We start from the raw sequence: 7,482 nt of genomic DNA, 5'->3' as shown, positions 1-7,482 counted from the left end.
TTTTATGTACGAGTATGTTTCCTTTTTATTCAAGGAATTGTATTACCCTCAAGGGTATTATGGCATCAATGTATGAGATACAGTAACAATGTCTCGAACATTTTTTTAGAATTCAGATTTTAGCTATCCTAGGTTAACGATGCACTGTACTTTGGAGAAAATTTGCCTTGAAATGTTTTTTCTTCTTTAAAGTAGTAAACAATTTTTATATATCAGCGATCAGACGTGTTCTTGTAATATCAGGACCTGAGCCCTGAGGAAGTTTCTATTAGAGCAGGAAGTGGGTGAGATATTGACCACTGAGAAATTCATAACCGAAAGGGGTAGGGACAAGGTGCCTTGTTTACCTGACCAGTACTTAACCAAAGATAATAATTCCTATCAGATGAAAAAGTTGATCTGGCTGTTAAATTCAACCAAGGACATAGTGTGGTAAAACAAAGATATTCCCAGGAGAAGGTGATTAAAAGAACAGAGGGTTGCTTTCGTAGTTGGGTTAAATATGTTTGGAATAAGTGTATGAAAGAGATAAATAGCTCGAAAGGGCTTGTTCATGAAAGGAATAAGTCAGCCGGGGATAATATTGCGCGAGAAATTTAAAGTATTGTTGAGCGACTTGAGTTTATTAAGTATAGAGATGTTTGGGCACATACACTCTGCCCTTATCTACTAACATCATATCGTCCTGATATTTATTTTAAGATTTAAATAACGAGCGTGGTTTTCCAATAATATTAAAATTGTACGACCCCCCCTCCACCCTTCACGGTGGAGTTCAGTCTGAATTTCGGTATGAACTAATATTGTAAATACAAAATTTCGTAAATAAAAATTCGTAATGTCTGAATGACCAAGATCTCTCTTTCTCAATTTATTAATTCCATTAGTGGTCCTTTACGTAGATTGCGTCTTTGACGTTTTGACTTGCTAATCGCTAACTTTTACAATACGTAAGAATTTTGAAGTTTAATTGATTGTGATGGAGAAAAAAGCCAGCGCAGCGGTCCCTTTTTGTTTACAGTTTCATTCTACATAAGTTTTTCTTAAAATTTGACTTCGAACAACAGTTATCCTTTTATGGGTCCTTTTGATTTCAGGCTCTATTTATTACATCACAAAATGCACATAGTACATGACAAATTTTAAGTGGAAATGTTCTCTAGAACTAATCTGAGTTTATATTTCTTACGATGTACATACTTTCGTTTCTACTTTGTTACTTTCAATAACACTGCGGTTTTATTAATTTTATATGTTAATTTAATATGTCCTTGGAGCATAAAAGTAACCAAATCGAGAAAGTTGAGACCATCACACAATATAAGGTAAATATAATAATCTTATCAAGAAATATTATAAAATTATACATACTTATCTGTGAATAATATCAAAATATAGTAATAGAAATGATTTTACCTATTACAGAGACTACCTCATACTAAATCTATAGACAGTAATTGCATTACAAGTATAATAGGGACATATAAGGATTGTGATAACGATTTTATAGATGATTTAGTTTCAAATTAGGCTTACTAGTTTAGATTAATCCCAACACATTCGGTACATTACTCAACATCAACATTTCAGTGATAAAAATATATATTGCATGATATGTGGTAGGCTATACGGTATATGGTTCTTTGACCTTAAAACAATACAGTTAAAAATGGTAAATAAGTTTTTGTATACAGTTATTTTTCAGTAGATAAAATAAATTTAAAGTCAACTTAACTTTATCAGTAATAAGGAACGTAATCAAGATGAATCATTCCTCTGGTTAAATCTGTACATGAATACACTTTGACATATAATAACGAATATCGAGTTGGATACTCGTTCCTGATTACTCCTGAGACATTAAGCAATCATTTGTTGGTGCAGCTTCTGAGAATTGTAACGTAAACTAGATTCAAAGAATAATTACAATTCAGAATCTTAGTAAAAATACTACAAGTTAGAAATATCAAGATAGATATTGGTAGTTGATTACTCTTGAGACTTTAAGCAATCATTTGTTGGTGTAGCTTCTGAGAATTGTAACGTAAACTAGATTCAAAGAATAATTACAATTCAGAATCTTAGTAAAAATACTACAAGTTAGAAATATCAATATAGATATTGGTAAATGATTACTCTTGAGACTTTAAGCAATCATTTGTTGGTGCAGCTTCTGAGAATTTCAACGTAAACTAGATTCAAAGAGTAATTACCAATTCAGAATCTTAGTAAAAATACTACAAGTTAGAAATATCGAGATAGATATTGGTAGTTGATTACTCTTGAGACTTTAAGCAATCATTTGTTGGTGCAGCTTCTGAGAATTGTAACGTAAACTAGATTCAAAGAGTAATTACAATTCAGCATCTTAATAAAATTACTAAAAGTTAGAAATATCAAGATTGGTATTTGATTACTCTTGAGACTTTAAGGAATCTATTGGTAGTGAAGCTTTGTGGAGTGTAAAAAAAAATTCGTTTCAGCATATTTTTAATTGGCTGAGCGTTAGCGAAGCCTATTATTACACATTGGGATGGAAAAATGTCATTTCTTACTGCCTGTGTGTTTATTGTTTTGACATGAGACGTATTAACACGTGCAAAATAATTATCCTAAAACAACTAACATCATTATTTTTATGTTGCCTTGATGTGTAGACTTACATTATATTTAAATGCAGATATGAAGATGCAAAATTTCAAGTACTATGACTGTAGTCAGTGCGTTTACAAATATATTTATTCTGCTACTCAACGTTGCCATCATTATTACCCACCACCCATTGGGTAAATCTCACGGATTGATATCCATCTCAGTCAACTTGATGTAGTTTATAAGTTCGTTCTCAAGATAACATGCCCGCAGAAATACGGATAGTCAGATAGGCAGATATGTGGGGATAAATTATAATTTTCAGACTCTCAAATGCTGCTCTAACGCTGGCTATAAAGCGTTGAATTGTGGATTATTTACAGGGAAATCTGTTTTTATTTGCCTTACTTGAATTGTAACATTTTCAAACCAATTACATGGGATATCAGCGAGTTACTTGATTTCTTAATTAAAATAAGGGCAAAGGTCACAAATATGCTCTTATTAATAGACCATGACTTCTTGAATAGATGGAGAATATTGGAGTCATGGCCTGAAGTGGTTACAAGAAACAAGTTTAGTAACAACTAACAATGGCAAATGTTATCATAACATCCTTTCAAATTATCCCTCAAAAGTAAAAAAACAGCAAATAATGGAATAAGTTTAATTTGTGGAATGGCAATATCTTCGTGCGCTAGAACATAATTCACAACCATTTTGAAGGGACCATAACCATATTCGTTTTTAATGGAACCAAAATTTTAAACATTTTACATCGTTAAGGATTGAATGGATAGAGTTCTACGCAGACCACCCTCTTCTTCAGTTTTAAAAATATTAAATATATGGGGTTAAGCAAGCACAAAACATTATATGATTACGACCAAATTATACGTCAAATAAATCATGTACCAAAGGTTCACAGTCGTGTAGAGATCACAAAACATGTACTGCTCAATGTAGGTGCACTACACATAACATGATATAAACAGCACACAGGGTTTTGGAACAATAAATCCAATTAAGGTAGTTGGCAAAAGAATTAGAAGATGAATTCGACACTTCGTTTTTGTTCTGATTTTAAAAGTCGTATAGCGGGTTATAATTTTATTAGCCGAGGTACATTTGATATTTTTTAAATTTTTTTTAGGTTTTGTAATTAATTATTTTAAGCGTATTAAACAATTTTAGAAAATAAATTTCTTATGACTTTGAGTGGCTTTAAATGTTAGAACGCTTTCATGCTGACCACAAATCCATTTCAACTTACGATAAGTGTAGTGTATTGTAAAAGTAATTCAGCTTAGCTTCATAAGCTGCTAGTATTTTACATAATAAAGGCAAAGGTTCTAGAGATTGATATAATTCTTTCAAAATGAATTTCCGAAACAAACTTCATTCATACTAACGTAGGCGTTTAATGTTGCAATAGCGCTAGAAGTTTCCCTAAATGGAATAGCTGGAAAGAAGTGTAGACGTTACGAGTAGAAACCCTGCAGCAATAACCCACATCTGAACAAATATATTTTAATGTAAACCTGAAGCGAAGAGAAAATCAATTTTTATATTCTGGCCGGTTTAATTTTTTGCATTCAGGTCAAAATATTGAATTAAATAGTTAAGGTGAGTTAAAACGGTCAAATATGCAAAAAAATATTTTTTTATTTTATGGTGAATTATTATTCTAAATTCCTTTACGAAACTTTTGATGGGTCAATCATAATGTTTTAACAATTAAAAGTATGTTTTTTTATTTTTGAAAAAATGTTTGCACGACATTTCCAACCGTTCTATTAACAAGCGAGGTGTTAGGTATAAGGAGATGTTGAGTGATGGAGACTCCAAGGCTTATTTAGCTGTTGTAGATAGTAATCCTTATCCTGATTTAGTAGTGTCTAAGTTAGAGTGCATAAACCATGTAGCAAAGCGTATGGGATCAAGACTGCGAAACACAAAAGCTTCCTGCAAAGGTAAAGAGTTGTCCGATGGAAAGTCGATAAGAAGTAGGCTATCTGACAAAAAAATTGGTGAGTTGCAAACTTATTACAGCAATGCCATAAGAGGTAATTGCACAGATCTATATCAAGTGAAAAGAGCTGTATGGGCAATTTATTATCATAAGATTTCGACAGATGAGAATCCAAGTCATGGCCTTTGCCCTCCACCGCCCAAGACATGGTGCAAGTTCAGGCTAGCTGAAGATAAGAAGGAGCTCTCAACATTCAGCCATAAGAACTCCATTCCTGTACCTGTAATGGAAGTTTTGAAACCAGATTTTAGACATCTAGCCAACCCAGACTTACTAAGAAGATGTGTCCATGGAAAAATTCAGAACGGCAATGAGGTTTTTAACAATGTCGTATGGACTAGAATACCAAAAAACACATTTGTAGGAAGGCTAACACTAGAGTTAGGAGTGTATGAAGCTGTCAGTACATTCAATGATGGCAATATTACTAGGCTAAAGGTATTACATGAACTTGGACTTAATGACTGTGGGAAGAACACGGTAGAAACGATGAAAAAATTGGATGAGGAGCGACTGCGAAAAGCTGAAAAAGCTGTACTAGATGCGACAAAAGAAGCAAGACTAGCCAAGAAAAGGTCAAACCTTGTTACAGAGGCCCCAAAACTACAGGATTATAACCCTGGAGCTTTTTAAGGTAGGGCAGTTTTTACTTTTCAATATATACTGTATCAATATATGTTATATAAATCCAATTTACCGAAAACTATGTTTTTACGTATAAATGCCCATTATCTCAGAAAGTACTTGACATATCTTGATGATATTTTTACCATGTTCTCAGAATAATTGGGTGATGATATGGAACTAGAATATTCTCAATATGTTAACAAATAAAATTTTAAAAAATATATCTTTAAAAATGTTTTATAAAAAATATACTATTTAAAAGAAAATTTTATAGTTTATGAAAATAATTTCATAATATATTTATTCTAGTTCAGCAATGTTATAATGGTATAAAAAACAATCTGCAAAAATTTTGAAACCTGCACCATTGCTGGTTTCTGAGGAAATAGGTCATCAAGTAGACTAATTTAACATGAGCGGTATAGGGCCGTTTAACTCACCGTAAAATGGTTATATAAATAAGAAAATGGATTAATCAAATTTATTGGATTTTATATTATTATTGGTAATTATTATGGTGACCGAATGTTCTTTAAAATTTTGTTTATATGATAGACATGTACAGGGGTCAGAATAACCTCTCGTCCAAAAGTTTTGAAATGTAAATCAATTAAGGTTGATATGTTTTTCAATCAAAACACAAACGCAGCATTCAACGTATCTGTATCCTGCGAAAATAAAAAAATATGATGCAAACCAATTCTCAGTATATAATTCCTATATAATTCTTTGCGTAAATGTTTCGGTCAGTTGGAAGAATTGCTCCTTGTTTTTAAACAACTATACATTACCGTATACTTAGTATTAATTTTTTCAATTAATTATGCAAATTTTTATAAAAAAAGAGTACAGCTAACGTATAATACTTTTTTAAATGAAATAATTCCAAATATGCCCCAGGTATTGTCCTCATTATAAGTTCAGTTTATTTATAAAGTAAGAAAATTCCTCAGTAGTTTCAATTGTTGGACTTTCGTTTAAGATAAAAATACTGTATTTGCAATAAAAATAAAAAGTTCAAGACTTAATAATAGCTTCTAATATCAAATATTTTTATTACAAACCGTAAGTTATACGTATATTCTCTTAAATATGCATTCAGAATTCAGTACATGCCATACAAGTATGGGTTACAACTCAAAATATTAACATATTATGTATTTTATATCCGTTTTAAGAATTAAATTACAATGAAAATAATGTATTTATTCATAAATTTATCCTAAATTACGTACTGTAAGAGAAACAGGAGTTTAAAGGCTTTATGTTGACATTCAGACGTTTCAACTTTTGTGTACACAAACGCAGTGAAACACGTCAAAGTCTTATGCAAAATGTATACTGTTAATATTTTTGTATCGTGCTGTCGAAAAGATACTATATAATGGATTAATAAAAATCCGTTTCTATGTTTGTATGATGGAAATTAAGTTTTTATGTTGATCCAAAAAAGATTGACCTGTATTACATTTTTATATTAGTGATGAAAACAAACATTTTGAACAAATAATAATAAAGGATGCAAGTACTTTTTAAGTAAAAATAATCCCAAAATATTTCAAGGTGATTTTACAATCATAGGAACTAAGAAGGGAAATTTTGCACTTTGCAGCTTTCGAATAATCAAACTGTAGATGAACTTGATTATTGCTTGAATAAATATTCCTTTTTCTTAATATATATGGACTTTATAAAACATTTATTCTCCTAGGTTTGATATAAATAGTGTACATTTTATCTTTCCTTCACACAAGTACTCCTGTCACGAACTCCTTAACTGTCAACTGAGAAGACGGGTTGTATCCCAGAGGAATACAAGAGTGGTTCAACGATACCACCCTCTTAGCAGAAACGTACAGATCTACATGTAATCTTCCTGTCATACGAAGTATAAATATAAATGTACTCATTTCTTAAGAACAAACATTATTACTACATACATAAGAACATTATTACTTATTATTATACTACAATTTTCAAATAGCATATCCCCTCTCCCAATTTCACTCGCAGTTTTATAGAGAATGATAGGAAATTAAAACACTGAGCTCTGAATAACACTCATAGAACAAACACTCTTGTGGTTAATGATGGGGACTGGAAGGTACTAAATTAAATTTTCTAGATGAATTTAAAAATAATGTTACTTTTAGAGTGTTGGAGATTCAAAGATCAGTGTTTTAGAGTAATACAGTCAAAGAGTGAAAGGCAGACATTTGTTTACATTGTTG

The sequence above is a fragment of the Homalodisca vitripennis genome, unplaced genomic scaffold (assembly GCF_021130785.1).
Source record: "Homalodisca vitripennis isolate AUS2020 unplaced genomic scaffold, UT_GWSS_2.1 ScUCBcl_141;HRSCAF=1364, whole genome shotgun sequence".
Taxonomy (NCBI): Eukaryota; Metazoa; Arthropoda; class Insecta; order Hemiptera; family Cicadellidae; genus Homalodisca; species Homalodisca vitripennis.
The sequence above is the reverse complement of the archived record's forward strand: the minus strand, read 5'-3'. Positions refer to the sequence as shown.